Raw genomic sequence first — 20,942 nt, 5'->3', positions numbered from 1 at the left:
GTGGTCACTCAGGTGGGGGTCCCCCAATGGAGCCCATTCTACCCGGGTGGCCAGGGATGGTGAGGCTAACGACAGGTCGATCGCGCTAAATCGGCCTGTACTAAAATCAATATGTGTAGCAGCGCCGGTGTTTAGGAGGACCAGGTCGGACTCGCCTATTAGGTCCCCCATCTCTCTGCCCCTAGCGTCTGTTCGCATCGACCCCCACCATGTGTTGTGCGAATTAAAATCGCCCAACACCAAAACTGGCGGGGGGAGCTGCTCGACCAGGGCAGTGACCTCACTGCTGTGCCACGATCCATTTGGAGGGAGATAGACGGAACACAGGGTGAGGTTCATCGGCGCCGCTATCCTCGCTGCGATCGCCTGTATTTCTGTGTTTATCCTCACATCATGTACCGGTACGTTTTCTCTTATTAATATGGCTACTCCTCCATGCGCCCTACCGCCCGGATCCGGCTGCACCTCTCTAGAGAAGGTTTTATACCCCCTCAGTCCGAGGCGCGCCTCCGGGCGGATTCGGGTTTCTTGTAGGAGTATCGCCATCGGTACATGTTCCCTGACCATTAATTGCAGCATTTGTCTTTTGTTATTTATACCCCTGCAGTTTTATTGCAGAATGGTCTCCATTAGTCGCTTCCTTTTTTCTTTCTCAAGTTCGGTTTGGGTCGACCCTTCTGCCACCCCTTTTTCCTCCTTGCCGGAGCATCAGTGGCTGCTGAAGAAGTATCTGACCCAGACGTCACTTCTATGTCCGTCACCCAATCAAGGCGGGACGGACCTGTTGAAATTGAAGCTACCGCCAAGGAAGGCGGCAGCTTTGGTGGGGGCATGTTCGCCCCCGACTTGTCGGGCTGCCTCCCATGTGCAGCCTCGACTCCCCGTGCCGGGGACGTTTGGGAAGAGGATGTTGCCATCCTCTTCTGCGCAAGGGTGGCAAGGGCCACCCTTTCTTTTGCCCCCGCCATCAATGAGGAACAGCCGCCAGGGTTTGCTCCAGGACGCTCGGCCCAGGAGCGGGACGAGCTGCCGCTTGGGCATATGTCCCCGCAATGCCCCTACTTTCGACCACCGCCCTGGCCTCACGAAAGCTCATTTTATCTATTGTTTTAAGTTTCTGTATCTCTCGTTCTTTCGAGAGGACAGGGCAGCTGGCGGATCGAGCCGTATGGCATCCCTCGCAGTTCACGCAAGTGGGAGGGTCTGAGCACCCAGATTCTTTTGGGTGTGCTTCCCTCCCACACTCACACACTTCCTGCGGGGATTTACATCGCAGGGAGATATGACCAAATTTCTGGCAACGATAGCACCTTTGCGGAGGTGGGATATAAGGGCGGACTTTCAGTTTGTAGAACGCTGCTCTTATTTCGTCTGGGCATCGCGGGGCGTCGAAGGTGAGGATTAGACTCGCCGAAGGGACAATTTGTCCGTTCCGGCGAGTGTTCATCCTCCTCACCTCCAAAACACCCTGGTCCTCTAGGCCTTCTTTGATGTCATCGACGCTGCTATTCATGAGGTCACGGCATACTACTACCCCTCTGGAGGTGTTCAACCTTTGATGAGGGGTTACCTCGACCTCATGTCCAGCAAGCGCCTTTAATGACATCAGTTTTGACTCGATTTCTTTCCCAGTCACTCCTATGCATATTTTTCCATCTCTACTTTTTGTGATAGAGGTTGTTTTCCCTATCTTCTTTATTTCCCTGTGTAGAAGGAAAGGGCATGTGGATTTAAAATCTCCCTCTTTCCTTGCTACATTATAGTACCTAGTCTGGTATGCCTCAGCGAGAGGAGTATTTCCCATGATCCCGAGACCCAGCGACGAGGCACTACTTCGCGAATTCTTTTTCTTTTCTTTCTTTTCCTTCTTCTCTACTATTACTTCTTTTCTCTTTTTTTGTGCCGGTGACAAAGGAGACACTGGTACATTCTCTGTTCGTGTTGCACTCTTTGGCGAGTTGGTGGGAATTCTTTTTCTTTTCCCAGCAACAGGATCGAAGCCTTCATCCTCCAACGTATGAGAAGGAGTGGATGGTTGAGGAGAGGTGGTTGAAGGGCTTGCAGGGGATGGAGGGACGTGGGTCTGGGAAGTAGAGGGAAGCAAATCCTTCGGTGGGATTGAGAAAGGAGTTGGGAGAGGTGGTGGTGTTGGGATAGGAGGGGATGTTGTCGGGCTGGTCGGCCCGGGTTAGGCGGAGTAGGCACTTTTTCTCCTAAATTATTTTCTTTCTTTTTCATTTTCATCAGTTATTGTGTTTTGTCTGTAAGGATGTATTGGGACATGTGTGTACAGTTCTCAGCCTTTGGGGTCGGTCCCCGGCCCGCTCGAGCGATACCCCACGCGCCCCACAAACCGTGTCGCCAGCTGGCAGTACTAGGCATCACGCCATTATACACGAGATGATAGGACAGCCTCCCCGGTGGCTATTCCGGGGTTCGGGTCCCTGTACTACTCTCGGCCCGGGAGTGCCGTAACCCAGTTTTCCTGCTGTACCCTCACAACTGCAGGACTCATGGACACTCAAGCAGACCGGGAGACCGACACCTCCAGATGAGGACTGTGTGTTGTTGGTGTGGTGTGATGTGCACGGTGATTTGCGTTTGTTATCTTCGGGTTCCGAGGCCCTTGGCCGCGTGCATCGGCCTGTGTGTTGGTGGTGAAATGCTGACGGAAGACCGAACACCGTCCAAGTCTCCCGCCCTCACTCCACCAAGTGTTAGGTGTGGCGGAGTTATGTCCGTACTGGGTCTCCAATCCCAGGACGTGAGACTTTGAGTTCGTCTCAAGAACCTTCCTAGGGACGGTAGCCCTAAGGTGTATATAATGAAAATGTACTTGTGTCAGTGTAGGTGTATGGGTGTGTTATGTATGTGGACGCAGTTTACCCTCATGCCCGGGAGGCTACATTTATTATTGTCGTTATATTAATTACAACATGTTATTTTAATGTAAACCAAATTAAACGAGATCAAAAATGCATAAGTTTTTATAAACATTGTTTAATTATGATGGTTAGGAGTAACTTTATTTAAAACAATTAAGTTTAACAAACAATTTATTACATGGTTGTGCTCATAAAATTTAACAAACAATTTTTTACAAGGTTTTGCTCAAAATAGTGCATTAAGAACAAAAGATGCGTTGCGATTGTGATAGTGATTATTGTGATAAACGCTGTGGACTGTACACGACGTGTGCTTGCGTCGGATAGATGTGCACACCCCACCAAAACGTGGCAAGGCGTCGGGTAGCATCGGGTAGCGTCGTATCGGGTAAGTGTGTTTCTGACTTTAAAGTTTGAAGCGAGAAAGAACAAAGAAAATATTTTTCTGGCTTCTGGTTAAGCTATACATAATTAGCGGCCAATAAATGACAAAAGAAATCCGGTGCAGCGATCGTAATAGGGTACAAGTACGAAAAGGAAATAAATAAACTTTACCTTGTTGATCAACAACTCGACGGCGATCATGCTCGAGTGATGTAAATTATACGGAATGTAGGTGTTCTTAAGCAATTCTTGTATAATTTATGCTGGATTAGGAATTTGATAATTATTTAGTGAGTAATCAAATTTTTGCAATGAACAACATAAAAACAATATAGAAAGCGAACAAAAAACAACTTTAGAAAATTAAGAATATCTAAAAATTGAATTGCTGGACTTGAAAATATCAAAGTGGGGTCAGATCAACCAATAATAGAATACGCTCTCTCTCTCTACATCAGTTTTTTAATAACAACAAACAATTAAAAGGTAAAAGGTTAAAGGGTAAAACAAATAACCTTTATATGAACAAACTTTAATTTTTATTCTACAATGTCAAATCTCTAATATTTCCAAATTTGTGAAGCAAAGAAAACAATGAACCTGTTAAAAAGGTGAATGTTTTTAGAACGAGGGGTCATGTTTTACGCTAGGATGTTAACTTACTTACAAGGGGACGACCATGTTGGTGTGTCACGAATTTGGACCAAACTTTTTGGTTCCTCTACACTACAAAATTTAGGGCATATATCCGCCATTTCTTGTGAATAGGCCCTGGTAACACCAAAAAAATTGAAATTTTCTATATATATATTAATATTTTTATTTCCTCGTTCTACTTGCTCAAATCAACTATGTGAATAAATCATTTTACACCTTTTTTTCTGTAGAATGCAATAAAAATTTAGGAAAAGCTATCAAGTTTATTAACAGCCAAAAAATTTCAAAAAACCAAATATTTTTCGGATAAACTAGAACAGTTTTTTGTGTGAAACGTTAGCACCTCTAGAGACCCCAAATATAAATTTTTGTTGGCATTTAAATTTATAGATTTTTGCCACGCTTTCCCAACTTTTAAGAAGTCGTTCTCGGAATATATGATTAAAACGGTTATAATTCAAAACCGGCTGGAAGGATTTTCACGTCAACATACCATTTGAAAGAAGAGAAACGTAGATTTTTTAAGACGTATGTACCATAAAAATATAAAAATGATTTCTATAAGAAAATACATAAAATAAGAATATATTTTGTCAGAAATTAACCTCTTTTTTAAATGAAAATAATAGTCCGATTTCAATGTTTAATACAGTTATGAATCGAATAGAATAAATTTTTATTTGTACATGTGCACAATAATATATACATTAATTTTTGAATGTAGGGAAAGTGACATTTCACTATGACTTCCTACTATTTACAGGTCATTTTTTTTAAAAATACAAATCGGTACGAGTAATTCCATATCAGTTTGTGGGGAAAAAAATTTATGTTAACAAAAAACCACAAGCAAAGGGATGAAATCTATCTATAAATTAAATAAATGCATATACAACGTGTAGATGAGAAGTGAATAAATAAATAAATAAAATAAATTATTAAATACATAAATAGGTTTATAAATATTCTTATTACTATAAATTTGATAACTTTGTAAAGTTTATAAGACAGGTACATTGTGTTTGATCCTCTTATGTTTCCAGTTTGCATTTGTTGGATATGCACCTATGGATCTGCAAATAGGATTTGAGGAGACACTCATTCGCTTAAAGAATTTGCAGACCGCATCGTAAATTTCCTCCTCTACCCTTTTCATGTTAGTTCGCTCATGTAGGTCTGTCAATCTATAATATCTAGGGGGGGCAGTGGCTAGCCGCAGAAATTTATTTTGAAATTTGAATTACGTGTAATTTATTGAGGTTTGTTTTACAGGTAAAATTCCATGCTGGGCAGGCAGATAGCAACATTGGTTTAATAAATACTTTATAAATTAGTAGTTTATTGAGTTGGCTCATGCCAGACTCCTTGCTGAGCAATGGGAAAAGTGATCGTATAGCCGCCTTCCCGTTGCCTACAAGATTTCTTGTGTGAGCACCAAAATTCAATTTGGTATCAAGAGTGATCCCTAGATATCTCATTTTTCTTAACCACTCAAACGACTTCCCCTCGAGTAATATGTTGTGGGAGAGCAGGGGCCTACGCTTAGTGAATAGCATACAACTGGTTTTGGAAGAGTTAATTTTGAGCTTCCATCTAGTGCAGAACCGTCTTACTCTTTCCAGCTCCTTATTAATGTTTTTTTACGATCGCACTAATCCTCCAGGATGAACTGTAAAGCGCGATGTCGTCGGCGTACAAAGCGAGTTGGCATGATTTGGGCGAAGGCAAGGCATTTAAAAAGATACAAAAAAGTGTAGGTCCCAGAATTGAACCCTTTGATTAAATACAACTTCTCAAAATACATTATCAAGGTCGTACACAGTTACCTTCACTTGAGGTCTTTTCGAGTATCCCTTCATAATACAGTTATGAAAATGCATTAACAATTTCTTTTTGATGAAGTTTTTTCAAAATCTAATTTTAGTCGGATTGAAATGAGCATACATCGTTATTTAGAGATTAAAGTTTTTTTATTTTTGGTGTATTAATTTCAGTGATTTACATAGTTGATTTGACGACAAAATAAAAATATTAAAAAACGGAAAATTTCAACTTTCAAAATTCACAAGAAATGGCAGATTTGTGTCCGATATTTTGGGATGTACAATGACAATAAAAATTTGTCAAAATCCATGAAACACCAACCTGGTTGTCCCTTTGTTAGATTACTTGTACTTAATGATGATCTCAATCAGATTTCTTCCACCCCCCTCCACGAAAATATCCTCTATACATTACAATTTTGGATTTCTCTGTTTTCAGGGAAAGTCCCAATTGGTCGTATTATTTTTTCAAGTTATAACTAACTGACGGCTATGGAGAAATTTTTCCATAATAGCGACAAATACAACATACAAACATTAAGTTGATTGGTGAGAATTACTTGAATAAAACTGTTTTTGTTCTTGTGGCTCCATTACTTTAAAATAAGGAATAATTATTAAGGAAATAAAATAAAGTAAGACATAAAAAAAGCTTTTGTTGATTAAGTATTGAAAGTATGTTGAATGAAACTTTTTGTCAAATTGTGTTTAATTTTGATATTAAACTAATGTTAGTGTTAAGTTTATACTATCTGTAAAATTTGATTCTTTTGCACAAGATTTCTCAAAATGTACCTAGGGCATATCAACCCTCAGGATACCGGTGTTTTTTAAATAAAGCGGATTTGTAAGTATGTCGAGTTCGAATGCAGGGCCGCTGGATTCGAACCCGGGACCTTTACCTTACAGTGTTGAGCGCCATGTTAACGCCTAAACCGTTGCGGCCACCCTCTCATATTATTATTGTTCATTTTCGTAGGGTACTTTTATAATTTAATTTCTTGCTATTTGGAGTCGTATGGCCAGGGTGAATGCAGCCTTCAATTCGCCAAATGTGTGCCTCTGATGCTTTTCCAGTTACAGATTATCGACAAAGAAGAAATGTTCCAGCAACAGTAATAGCGAGCACACCAATTTGCTGCGGGACATCGCTAAACGATTCCAATTTCTTCCTTATTTTCCATTACCATAGCCGCTGAAAAATAGTTTTCAAGGACTATTTTTTGGAAATTTGGAAATTTTTATCTCAACCAATACCTTACATAAAGGTTAATAGTAATAATGTAAAGAAATGCATACAACCATNGAAAAAAGTTAGAGCTTAAAAAAAGGCATCTTCTTGGAAGTAGCTCTGATATTATCTTATACATGACCTTAGTTAGAGAGTAAACCACAGAGCTAACTTTAGGGGAAACCACATTTGAAAGCCCTTTCTAAATTTATTGCAGGTCAACAGGCCTTTCACACAACAATTCTATACAATTTCACGTTAACAACTCTAAAACTCGGATGAACACAACAACTAAACTATTTAATTTATCAACTTTACTTTTTTATTAAAAACATCCGCCCTTACATATTTAGCAAGTAATGCTATTAATGTTAGCAAACGTGATGGTTTGTCAGGACCGCTTCTGTTCGAGGTATTGTATTTCATCGTGAAAATAATATTTTATAAGCTTCCTGAAATCGATTTTTTTTGACAAGAACTATCGGACACCTCTATCATTTACCGATTTAGTATGAACAAAAAAAAATGTCATTAAAATCCGCAATCCCACTTCCGTAGTATTTCCTTGATAGTGCGAAAGTAAAAAATCATACTTCTTTGTTGATGCTGTCAAAACTGTTGAATAAATAATGCTGTATAAACAAACGATTATAATTATGGTAATAAGTATAAATAACATATTCTATAAATGAACTGTTGTTACGTTTTATCACGTCATGCATACAGGCTGCGTGAGGTAAGCAATAATTCCCATTTTTTCGTAGAGCTTTTTTATACAGTTGCAGCTTTATCCCACTTGATTACGATGAATGTGTTGATTCTAACACCTCTATTGACACTTTATTGCAGAGCTGAACAAAACAATTTCTCAGAAACAGGCTCAAACCATGACCTTTTTCAAGAAAACTTTGCGTGCCCAAAGCCAAACCCTATAGTTCAAAGGAATATTCAAAATTTTCTTTCCAATATTATCCTCTTGTTATTATTTGTAAATAATTATTTTTCAAAATCTGTCAGTTTTTTAATTTAGAAACAAATATGTTCAGATAAGATACTAAGATTTTACACAACATACAGATTTAAACTTAAGATACAACAATGTGTGGTGATTAGTGAACGTTAATCGATATTTATTTAGAAATCGTGAGATGCGGTCTGGTGTGATGCAGGTTTCAGAAAAACATTTTCTTTATCGTGCCAACGTTTCGATCTTTATTGAGATCATCTTCAGGGCCTGGGATTTACAAACATTGTTTACATATAACAATTACATTTAGGATGTGGAAAAGTGAATTTATACAATGCAAAATATATAATATAAATATTTTGTATTGTATAAATTCACTTTTCCACATCCAAAATGTAATTGTTATAAGTAAACAATATATTTTTTATATATTCAATCAATGTATTTCTACTCACTCAAAGTGTTTGTCTTTGAGTGAGTAGAAATACTTTGATTGAATATATAAAACATATATTTTGTATTGTATAAATTCACTTTTCCACATCCAAAATGTAATTGTTATATGTAAACAATGTTTGTAAATCCCAGGTTCTGAAGATGATCTCAACAAAGATCGAAACGTTGGCACGATAAAGAAAATGCTTTTCTGAAACCTATATCACACCAGACCGCATCTCACGATTTCTAAATAAAGATACAATAATATTTTTCCGAATTGGTTCTTAAGAGTGATGCGTCAGTTTCTTGGACCAGATAATACATCGTTTTGAATAGACATAGGTTCTATTAAAACGACAACCTTCTTTTCACATAATGTTACTGGTTCCATGAGATTCTGATCTGGAAGTGTTTCAATTAAATTTGTAAAACGTTGTCAATCAAATGTCATGGAGTATCTTGCCTTGGTGAACTCTCTCGTCTTTAATAATTTTTTGAATACTAACTTCTTAAATAGAGCATCCTATATTGGCTCTTCCCTGCAAAAGTAATAAAGTTGTTATGACATAAATTGGGCAGGAACGGGTAAAGTTCGAGCTCAGAAACTCTCTTCTCCTGAAGACCTTTCGGTACATTTTTGCCTAAAACAATTCTTCATATTGGAACTATTGCTTATTCGGAATAAAAATAGGCAAGAATAGAGAGTTAGCACTTTTCTTAAAAAGAAATAAAATAAAATAAAATAAATTCAAGAACGTCTAAAAAAAAGTATAAAGTTGTGTCAAATTGGTGCCAAAAATTAACGATCCACTATTACCAACCTTGCCTAGAAATTTGCTGTATACTAAAAAAATGATCAGTTTTAATAGTTCAAATAGATTTTCAGAAAATGGCTTTTTGACCTATTTTTGAACAGCTAAATGACCATGACGAAATTCAATAAAAAGCGTACAATTTTAGAGTGTGATGTTCACAAAGAAAGTACAGACGGTCCTGAAGAAATGCATATTAAAATTAAAATCCTTAGGGTAGAATCTTAGTTTAAAAAAAGTACAAAATCCATGTTTTTCAGAAAACGGTGACTACTTCATTAACTCGGCCCTTCAGAAAAAGCAAATTGTTAACAAATACTTTTCAACTTGTATTTTACTATGCTAGTAAAAAGAGGTTTCTATAAGCTAAAAGATCCGCAGGAAACGCGTTTGGAGTTCTTGACAAACCACCACATATTTGCTAACATTTTTAGCATTACTTGCTAAATATGTAATGGCGGTTTCGAAAATTGCCATAATGTTTTCAATTAAAAAAAGTAAATGTAATAAATTGAATAGTCCAGTTTGTTGTGTTCATTCGAGTTTTAGAGTTGTTAACGTGAAATTTATTCCATATTACCTTGTTGCAACTTCATTTTGTCGCTGGATTAACAAGGTATAATCGCTTTTGAAAAAAGTTAGAGCTTAAAAAAAGGCATCTTCTTGGAAGTAGCTCTGATATTATCTTATACATGACCTTAGTTAGAGAGTAAACCACAGAGCTAACTTTAGGAGAAACCACATTTGAAAGCCCTTTCTAAATTTATTGCAGGTCAACAGGCCTTTCACACATCAATTCTATACAAATCAAACTTTCAGAACAATCAAAACAACTGGTTTTATTTTTATATCTGTGTATATACTTGTTTCTCAATGGTCTCCATTATGCAATTATAAACAAATAATGAAATATAAAATGGGTTTTTGCCTATTATTGTCTACTCTATGAGACTCGTGGTAAAAGTTTTTCTTAGTTTCTTCGGCCGAGTTGTTTTAAAACTGATAATCTATTCGGACGTTCTGGTGGAGTTTTAAAACTGATTCGAAAAAAAACTGGTAAACAACGTTTATTATTCAACGGTGACGCAAGGTAAGATTATCCGGGATCAAAATATAGAAGGAGGTTGTAAAGTGTCGGAAAAAAGCGTCTCGAGGTAAAGTGGATGCTCGTCATTTGTTAAACTTACGAAAAATTCGCTCACACCCTTGAATAAAAAGTAGGATCAGTGTGTATTTGTGTATGATTAGATAAATAGAGTATACAATTACAGACTATTACTATTATCTGTTAGGTAAAGGTAAAACTATTATGGTTGTATGCATTTCTTTACATTATTACTATTAACCTTTATGTAAGGTATTGGTTGAGATAAAAAAGTCAGTGTCAGCGGGATCTCGCTCGTGACACTGACATTTTGACGTGACCAATACCTTACATAAAGATTAATTAATTGAAAGATGTTATTTGATCAATCGGACCACGAAATCTAATGCATTTAATTACTATTAACCTTACTACATACACATCCCGATGAGGTGCTAATAAAATTTTCCGTCAAATTAACTCTTCTAACTTCAATTTAACTTTTTTAAACTTCAAATTAAACTTTTTAAGGTTGCAAAGTGTCGGAAAAACAGCGTCTCGAGGTAAAGTGGATGCTCGTCATTTGTTAAACTTACGAAAAATCCGCTCACACCCTTGAATAAAAAGTGTGATAAGCGTGTATCTCCTATGTATTATTATATAAATATAGTACGTAACAGAGACTATTACTATTATCTATTAGGTTAAAGTGAAATTATTATTCCAATTTTGCACGGTTGTATGCATTTTTGGACATTGTTACTATTAATTTTTTTACTATTAATTAATTTTTATATAAGTGGTACCCCAATAAGGCGCTCAAAAAATTTCCGTCAAATTAACCCCTCTTAACTCATTTCAAATAAACCTTTTGTAACGTCAAATTGAAATTTTTTAAACTTCAAATTACCTTTTTTTAACTTCAAGTTAAACTTTTATAACTGTAAATTAGCCTTTTTTTTTAATTTCGAATTAAAATTTTTTACATTTCAAATAACTTTTTTTAAATTTTAAATTAATCCTTTCTTAATATTTTTTAATTAACTTCATATCATCAATTAAACATTTTCTACTTCTAATTAAACCTTTTTAATTTTGAAGTATTCCTTTCTTTGAAGCATTAAAAAACTTCAGATCGTATGAGATAACTTGTGAAGTAAAATTCTTGTATATTTGGATTTTTTTAAATGTACAATACTTAAATCGTATTAATAATGACAATATAATCGGAGAGTAATGACAAAACTGTACACATCCTGTCTTAGGTGAATTTCTGTCTGTTTCTGGCTATTTAAACGTTTTCGAAATTGGTCCACTTACCGACATTTCAAAATCTTTTATGCTTTTTTTTTATTGTCCTCTTTACCTGTAACAAAAAATTCGATTGATTACAAATTGATACGTACATCGACAATCTAATCATAAATTTTCTAATAATTTGAAAAGGAAGAGTTTTTAAAAGCTGGTATAAGTTACATAAGAATTGTTGTTTTAAACTTTCAATTATTAACCTGTGATTCTATTGCTTATTAGTCAGCTAAGATAATTCAACAATTCGTCGTGTTTTTTTTTCCAACAACCTCAGCGAACCGACGAAAAATTTTTTCCGTCGAATTTTTTAAAATGTTTATTACAATAAATCAAAAAATTTTAAATTAAATTACAATAAAAGTTTATCTGTACCTTCTTTACAAATGGCATAGATCATGTCATGAGGGACGTTAATATCCATTGTTGTTCACCCAACTATTGCATACGCGAGGAAAGTTTATTGTGCAAAGTGGAAAACGTTTTGAGGATTATTTTTTACAAGTGAGGGATTTTGAAGTCATCGTGAAGGGTGATGGAGACTAGTAAGGAGCTTTGAATATGGTTCTGAGGACGATGGATTGGAAGGATTGCATTGTTTGATGTTGGAAGGTTTAACAGTGTCCCACAGTCCATACCAGATTTGTTTTTGTATTGTCTTGCAGATTGTCGGTTTGTTTTTGTTGAAACATTAGATTTGCAAGCCAGTAGTTTGTAGAGGAGTCTGAAACGTTTTAGTTGTGTGTTGTTTGCAGGTTAGTCTTGAGTCAAGAAAGAACTGATGGTAGCGGACGCAGTCTATTATGAATGTTGTATTAGGGCTTTTGGTTCGAAAGTTGAATGACATGGGTGCTTTTGCTTTCATTAAGTTTTATACGCCAATGTTTGCTCCATTCGGGTATTCTCCTCCGAAACAATTGTCAGATCGGGATCAGAGGATAGCACAGCTGTGTCGTCGGCAATGAATGCGAGGACAGTTGAGGGTGATATCTGCGGTGTAGAGGAGGTATAGGATTGGTCCAATTACTTGCTTTGTTGCACTCCTGTTCCCGAGGGCAATACTCAGAGTAAGTCGAACTTTGGTGAAGAATCGTTCGTTTAGTAGGGACGAAGGATTAGATAGAGGGTATTTGGAAAAATGCGATTTAATTTGGACAAGATGCCTTCATGCCACGAGGTCCATCAAATTAACACTAGTCCCGTCAAATCATCCATTCTTAACATTAAATTAACCTTTTTTAAAATTTCAAATAAACCCTTTTCAAATCTAAATTAAGCTTTCTTTAAAACATTAAGAAACCTTCAGGAAGGTATGAAATGTGAGTAGGTTCATAAAGTAAAAGTCCTTCATTTGAAAAAAAAAAAAAAAAACAACGAAAAAACATTAGATATAAAACAACTGGGGTCGTGGAAAACCGGAAAATCTAAATGTAATTAAGATTAGAATTAAAAATCATACAAAAATATATGTAAAAACAACTTATTCCTTTTTTTAATTTGAGTTTGTTTACATACAAAACAATTGGGCACTTATAATGTAAGACCGTATAAAAATAATTTCAATTTAAATTAAAACTTATGTACAATTATATATTAAATAAAGGATTATCCTTTTATATAAAGATCAAAAAATTTCTTTCAATTTCCAATAAACCTGGAATTAAAAGAAGAAACTTTTATGTTTATATGTTATTTTATTCAACTTCTACTTTTAATGATAATTAATTATTTTCTAGTCTCCTAAGTTTTTTTTTTTTTTTTTCATTTGCAGGATTTTTTACTTTACGTGTTTTCGCTTCAATCACCCCTTCGGTCCTTATTGTTGTTTTAAAGGGTTACCTTTAAATGAAAAATATTTGTTTAGAAGTTTAGAAATCCGGTTAATTTAAAATTAAAAAGGGGTAATTTAAGGACAGAAAAACGTTATTGTGAAATGAACGAGATATAATTTTGATGCGAAAAAGGGTAAATTTGATGGAAAAAACTGTAACACTATTAAATAATAATGTAACTCTTATTATTTATCACACTATCTTATTATTATCTATTTTGTGAATTTTTCACTCTAATTTTTTTTTAATATATCGTTTTATCTTAGGCTATTCGTTCTTTCCACTTTTGGATGTCTGTTTTTATTACACTAGTTTTTAAAAGAATTAATTGAAAGTTGAAAATGGTTAGTTCGAAGTTAGAAAGCTAGCTTAAAGTTAGCTTTCCAAAATGATAAACTTAAATATTACTCCATTTATGTTTAGTGATCATACTCGACCATATTAATTATTTCAATTAATTATTCTTTTTACGTAAGGTCTTGGTTGAGATGTAAAAGTCAGTGTCACGAGCGGGATTGGAACCCTTGGGAGCCGAAGATCTTGGGTTCGAATCCCGTTCGTGACACTGATTTTTTATCTTAACCAACACCTTACCTAAAAAGAATAATTAATTTAAACATTAATGAATAATTAATAAATCTAGGACATTAGAGATGAGGGTACGAAGGTTAAAAAATATTGTTTCATTTCAACATTCATTGTTTTGTGATGCCGTGCTTTCGGCTATATTTGACGCCTTCCTCTATTTAATTCCTCATTAAATAGAGGAAGGCGTCAAATAAAGCCCAAAGGTCGACATCAGAAAACAAATTGGGTTTTTGTACATTCAGAGTTAACTTCATCTCTTATCTCCTAGCTTTATTATTATCACTGAATGCCGATACAGTACTCAACGATATTAATGAATAACACAGTATAAACAAGAAACAATCGTTCATTAAAATAAATTTATCTTAAACAAAAAAGCGACAACCCTAGGTATGTACCCAAGTGTGAGTATGGTACACATTTAATTTCGAAGAAAGGAAAATGGTATGCACATCAAAGGCGACATTAAATTCAACCTGATCGAGTTAGTGCAGATCAACATGAATAAAAGCGTGTGAATACACTGATGGACATGCATCAACCTTAAAATTTAATTAATTTAGGTCTATTCATATTTTTCATACCAAAAATAGGCTTGGTTATAAAAATAAGACATTTAAAAAGAACGTATTTATTATCTAATTCTTACACAAAAAAAAATTACTGAGTAAAGATAAAAACATAAATCTTAAAAAACAAATAAAACTGAAAAAAAAAACTTTTTTCCACTTTAATACTGATTTCCACCTCTGGCACGAATCACGTCAGTTAAAAACCTTCGCATTCCTCGAAAAGATTTCTGGTAACTCCTGAGGAATTCTTTCCAATTCATCAAGAACATCCGTTTCCAACTCTTCTAGGGTGAGGTTATTTTCTTTGAGCCTTAAGCCGGGAACACACTTGCCCGATGCTACACCATGCGACGCTACCCGATGCTACCCGACGCCTTGCCACGTTTTGGTGGGGTGTGCACATCTATCCGACGCAAGCACACGTCGCGTACAGTCCACAGTGTTTATCACAATAATCACTATTACAATCGCAACGCATCTTTTGTTCTTAATGCACTATTTTGAGCAAAACCTTGAAATAAATTGTTAGTTAAATTTTATGAGCACAACCATCTAATAAATTGTTTGTTAAACTTAATTGTTTTAAATAAAGTTACTCCTAACCATCATAATTAAACAATGTTTATAAAAACTTATGCATTTTTGATCTCGTTTAATTTGGTTTACATTAAAATAACATGTTGTAATTAATATAACGACAAAATTACATGTACTTAGTTTGAAATAAACTACAAAAAATATGAGTGTCCTGTTCTGATGCTACCCGACATTACAAAATGGTGTAATTTTACGAGCAAAACTATGAAATAAATTGTTAATTAAATTTTATGAGCAAAACCGTGTAATAAATTGTTCCAATTTTAGTATATGTACCGCCGAAGCGAGTACAATAAATTGTTAGTTAAATTCATTATATCAAAAAATCGTATTCCGGTGTTTTGATTAATTTTCTACCAAACCATTAAAATTAATTTTTTAAATAAAAACTAATTAATTTTTAATCACAGTTAATTTGGTTTATATTAAAATAAGTATGTTGTAATTAATATAACGACAATAATACATGTAGTTTGAATAAAAATATGAGTGTCCGGTTCTTTTGTCTTCGACTGTACTCGATGCTACGCGACTAAAATCTGGACAGTGGGGATCGCAGAGCGTCGGGTAGGTTAGCGTGGCATAGCATCGGGTCGATATGCACGGGGGTAATGCAACCTTATGGAAAATCTGAGTTTGGATTTGCGTCGGGTAGCATCAGGTAGCGTCGCATGGGGTAGCATCGGGTAAGTGTGTTCCCGGCTTTATTCTTAAAGTCCTGGATCGAACTTGTCTTATCAGATTTCTTATCTAATTTTCTGTAATGCTGCGGTTTCGTAGAGTCTGATGACGGATGAAACTATCGTCTCTCTCGTCTGTAGACTTAGGTTGGCTCTGTCCCCACCTTCTAGTGTGAAGCGCTATATCTCGGAAGCGCTGAAGAACTCTTCCTATTGCAAAGTGATTTACATTCAGTCTTCTGGCGACTTCGCGCTGGCTGTATCCTTCCTCTAAAAAGATTACGACCCTGACACCGTCATACTCACTTAAATGTCTGACTGGACCCATTGAAAAATGTTTAAGAATAAGGATCACATGAAATTAACGAAGGAAAAAGATTTACTGAAAGCGATCTTTAGATGTTGCAGAATGGAAGCTCATAATGCTACTTTTTTTGCGCAAATGGGATTAATAATTAAAAAGTAAACAAACAAAGGAAACATTCCAATATTCACCGTTTATTTTGAATACGATAACTCCCAATTACTTGTAACTAATGCAGAAAGATGATTGATTTAATTTCAATCTAAATAAATTGAGTAGTGCGTTCACTTTAACAATCAGTGTACCGGTAATCCATAATTATAAAGAAGCGGACAATTAAATTTATAATAAATGGAAAAGTTCTGATTGTAACGAATTATATTTACAGTTATGAAGAATTGTTGATGAGAGTTACAAAATGAAATACGCTTGAACAGAATAAGTAGGATATGGTTTTACATCCAAATCAATAAATCAATATATGCATTTCCTTAAAAAAATTTAGCTTTAGGATTAACTTTACAGAGTGAAATTTTGTTAGTTAACTCGAAAAGGCTTTTTCCCTCTATTTTCATTATTAGTTTAAGGTTCCTTTCTCTAGGAGTGCTAGTTTCCCCAGCGCGAAAAACTAAATCGTCCGGGAAATTACATTCTGCAGCCACCACTTTCTACCACTGTTCTCAATTTACAATTCATATTAATTTTCCCTCTTGTTTGTACCCACTCGAACTATGCGATCGTGTTGTAAACTTCGTGTGCGTACAAATAGCGGATCTAATACAGTTCATAAATGAATGATATACCGAGTAGAGTAGTTTGGCAAGTTAAATAAACTTTTTACAAACATAATCAGAACTCCGCCGACTTGGATGATGCCAAACCGCGCACCGCTTAGAACAAGAACTGTTGAAATTGAATATGTACTTGATCCTTCACAATATTTCCAAATTGTCTTCAAATGAATGTAGGTTTTGAAAGAGGTGCGTCTCTTTTTTGGACCAAACATGTCACATTTATTTTTTTGTTAATCAATAATTCTTTCTACACAGGAGAAAGTTACTTCCATGAGATTTCCACCTTAAGAAGTGCTTCAAATAATTATTGATAGTAGCGAATCAAGTGTTCTGATGTGTGTATCCTTGCCTGGATAAACTTGAAACTAACTGGCCTTTCAATACGCCTTTTGGAAACTATCGTCTTTTATGCATATTCTGTTCCAAAAACCTCCTTCTCACCTAAAACATAGTCTTTGCACTAAAAAAGGAATGGATGTGTAACGTTCTTTTGGTTAAATTGAGCACAAATCCTTGTTGAAGATAGCTTCCCATGAAAAGTTATATGTTTTTCACATTTATGTACGTTTTTCTACAAAACTATTCGTTATAATAATACGATTCTTTTTTTATTTTAAAGAGCAATAATAGGCAAACAATCGTGGGAAGAATAAAAGTAAAACACCCAGCAGAATAGAAATAATTTATTACTGAAATAGAAGAGTAACATTTAATATTTAATTTAACTTGTTGCAAAAAGTTAACGATTTACTATATTTTTATCCTACCTACGAATTCTCAGCACAATAGAAAAAATTACACAAGAAAAAAAGGGTTCGAGTTTTAGAAAAGTTTGCAGAAATGTGGCAAGTTTTTTGCCTCACTTAAAAATAACTAAATTACCTTAAAATATTACTGTATTTTGTTTAAATTTTGGAGTTTGATGAGTAAATAAAACCTATAGACTCTTCTTAAAATAAAATTTAAATCAAAATAATTGTGTGATTCGTAGCGTAGATGTAGATGTAAAAAAATAAATAGGAACCAACTGTTCGTCTGAAAAACCTCAAAAAAAGGCTACCCCTTAATAAAGGAACATCCTAGATAAAAAACGACAAATTAATTAACTTAAATTTTTACACACTTTTTATGTTATGGTCGTTATTGATTTAACGCTTTTGTGACAGCTCTCGATGAATAAATCGCTTTTATTGAAAATTTGTATTTTTTCAACTTTCGGGTACATTTTTTTCAAAAGCCTTTATATTATTAAAACAATTACGCTTTCCTTTTTTAAAGTATAATCAACAAACAATCGTCGTGAGCATTGTTTTATACACCTAAGAGAAGAAAAATATTTGGTTTTGGGTTGTCAAATTTTATGCTAAATTTTCTCTACTCTTCGGGAAGATTGGGCTAACCTCCAACAATGAGACATTTCCAGACTGGTAGAAAGTATGCCGAGGCGTCTTCGAGATGTAATTAACGCAAGAGGAATACGCGATATTGAAATGTTAATTAAAAATCTAAAACAAATGTTATCTATCCGTTTTTTTTTTAATTTATTAGTTTTTTGTTTTTAATTTTCCTTAGCAATTTACGTTTTTTTTTTTTTTAGACAAAGACTCGATTATTGAACTTTAATAAACGTGAAACTTTGATTAATATATAAAAATATATACAAATCAAGTTATATCACAAGTGGGCGGAATTTTTTGCCTATCACTGTATAAACTCAAAGACAAAAACCACTTTTTAGGAAGAGGAAAAAGGTAAAATTATATATAATAATTTATTGGCGTGGAATCAAATATAATAATTTTAAAAAAACTTTTTCCATAGTAAGTTGTGCTTGCATTTTATACCAGCATGTTCATTCGGTCAATTTCGCCTTTGAAAGATGAAAAATTATTTATATCTCTTATTAAACTGTATGCGTTAACATTTACAGCCCTTTACGTTAGTGCATTTCCTATGATTTGACACAATTTTCATAAATCTATAATTCGTAAACATTGCAAATTTGGATTCGAGGTGGGAAATACGTCCGCGGAGAGGGCGAGCGTAGAAAGAAGTTGCCGCAGCTGTTTAAATGTTCCTCCATTTCCCTAGAGATGGAGGAAATATTCAAAAATCTTGAATTTTATCCCTTTCGGCTTCATCATCCGAACCGCAACCGTCTGTAAATGCAAAATGGTACCTTCAGAGGAGCACAAGTCTGATCTTTTTCCACATTTTAGTACTCGCGTATAACTGATTTCAAATTTTAATTCAACCCGCTAAATGTCGGTTGTGGTTGTAAGGAAAATACAGTAGTTGGGACTTAGGGTTCAGAAAGTTGGCCAATTTTTGTTATTTGGGGCTTCCAGTAAGTCCTTGGATATTAATGTCATCTGTCCCTTTATGACATATATTTAGAGACGAACTGTCGTGAGTCTGTAATTGCGGTCTTTCCCAGCTGTTTCTCTCTTTACTTACTGCACACCATCATCACATCACTCAGGTATTACAAAAAATATTTTAAGGGGTAGCGACCAATTTTCTAGCGAAAAAAATGAAATTTTATTAAACGGAATCCCTTTTATTGCCCAGAAAACACAGCTATGCTGGTATGAAATGTGTGCAAGTATAACTGGCTACATGAAAGTAGAGATTATTTACCGGGCCTTATGACATTCTGATCTAACAACTAAACCAATACAAGTGACAGCCTACCAGCATTTATTAGCTAGCTGGTCGAATGACATGCTGACATAAAATGTGGCTATTACAGTTGGCAGTTTGCCGGCTGTGGCTAGCATTCTGATCAACTGGCAGGCTAATGTATGCAAGTGCAAATGGATATTTCCCTCCCAGCAGCTAACGAATTCGAATGTAATTCGAATGTTATGCTAGTGTCAAATATAAGCACGTATAATTGGCGACTTTTCAGCAGGCACCAGTTTTGTTGGCTATTTTATACTATAAAATATGCTGAACAACTGACAATAAGCCAATAATAATTATTATACGGGTATACAGGGTGTATCAACGTCCATAGACCCCCATTTAATTCGGAAAAGATTAACTTTAGAAAAAAATGATCGTATACAACCACCAAGTTAATTTTGGCTAGGAATCGCTTGGTGGTATCAGATTTAACATAACTTTCTCATCTAGCCGGAAAATGACACTAACTTTTTTAAAAAGATAGTTCCTACCCACAGTAAGTTGTTTTGCAACGATCCGGATTTCGAGCCTTTTAGCTCATCATCAGGTTGAAGGACTTCTACAACCACGTCTCTCGACATGAATTGCCAAAGTGAACCCGCTGATACCTCCGCCAACGCGACGTTCCAATTAACAGCTGATTTTTTTAATGGCGCTCAATTTGAACGTGCGAAACGCGGAAATTATAACACAAATAAATATTATACTAGTAAATACTTCATATTATTAAATTACTATAAAAATAATAACAATTAAAGTAATTAGTTTAATTATTTGGATGTTTGATATTATTTATGTACATATTTACAATGGGAGGTAGATCAAAATCTGTTATATTATTAATGCATTTATCACCATGTTCAATTTTACATTTTTTAATTTCAAATTTCTCAAACCAATATAATTCTTTCCCTTTGTTGAAACTATGTAACACGCTTGTATTTAGATTTGAATTGAAATTATGTTTTAATTTGCTCGATTTAGGCAAGTGTTCTTTTACTCTTGTTTTTATTTCTCTATCGCTTTGTCCTATATATTTAATATCACAATCATTACAATTGAGTTGGTAAACCCCGCTTTTTTCCAAGTTGTATACTTTGTCTTTAGGTTTTGAGAGGATGTTTTTAAATGAACCCGTACTTCTAAAAGCTATTCTAATACCTTCTTGTTTAAAAATTTTACTAACTTTTTCCGATAATTCACCAATGTATGGCAAACAACGGGAACCTAATGATTCATTTGTGGGGGGATGGCTGAGTCCTATTGTTGATTCGTTTAAAGTTAATTTTTTTATTCTT

This window comes from Cimex lectularius, unplaced genomic scaffold (assembly GCF_000648675.2).
Source record: "Cimex lectularius strain Harlan isolate CLEC.00 unplaced genomic scaffold, Clec_2.1 scaffold299, whole genome shotgun sequence".
Taxonomy (NCBI): Eukaryota; Metazoa; Arthropoda; class Insecta; order Hemiptera; family Cimicidae; genus Cimex; species Cimex lectularius.
The sequence above is the reverse complement of the archived record's forward strand: the minus strand, read 5'-3'. Positions refer to the sequence as shown.